Below are 553 nucleotides of genomic sequence, written 5' to 3'. Positions count from 1 at the left end.
TAAGGAATGAAACTAATGCTGTTCGATGGAGAATTAAATTCCCCATCAAGCAACGCCCGTTTCATTCCGTAATCTTTGTAATCAAAAAATAAAAACTGCGACGAAAATCGCGGCGCTATGAGAAACCCCATGGTTTCTCGGCGCAGAGTGCCACCCCAATAATTCGCCCGCTAATTAAAAACTCGTCTCTCCCCTCNTCTTGAGACCAGAAAATTTTGTACAGGTGAACATTTATCTTTTTGACACTGCTGCTACGTTCACCTCGTGTCGAAAAGTGCCTTTTCGTTTACTTGTAGGTAGGTTCAAAGGGGGGTTTGTGTCCTCCTTGTCCTCAATGTTTACTTAATGTTTTTCCGTTGATTCATTCGCACGCTAATTAATATTAAGGGATAAGACGAGGACTTTTCGATGGAGAATTAGATTCCCCATCTATCAATCCCCGTTTCTTCCCTTAATCTTTGTTTTAAAAAAATTAAAACTGCGACGAAAGTCACGGTGCTATGAAAAACTTAATGGATAACTCGCCCGCCAATTAAAAAATCGTCTCTCCCCT

The sequence above is a fragment of the Diachasma alloeum genome, unplaced genomic scaffold (genome assembly GCF_001412515.2).
Source record: "Diachasma alloeum isolate Michigan unplaced genomic scaffold, Dall2.0 Dall_scaffold_00706, whole genome shotgun sequence".
Lineage (NCBI taxonomy): Eukaryota > Metazoa > Arthropoda > Insecta > Hymenoptera > Braconidae > Diachasma > Diachasma alloeum.
This window is presented reverse-complemented; position numbering follows the sequence as displayed.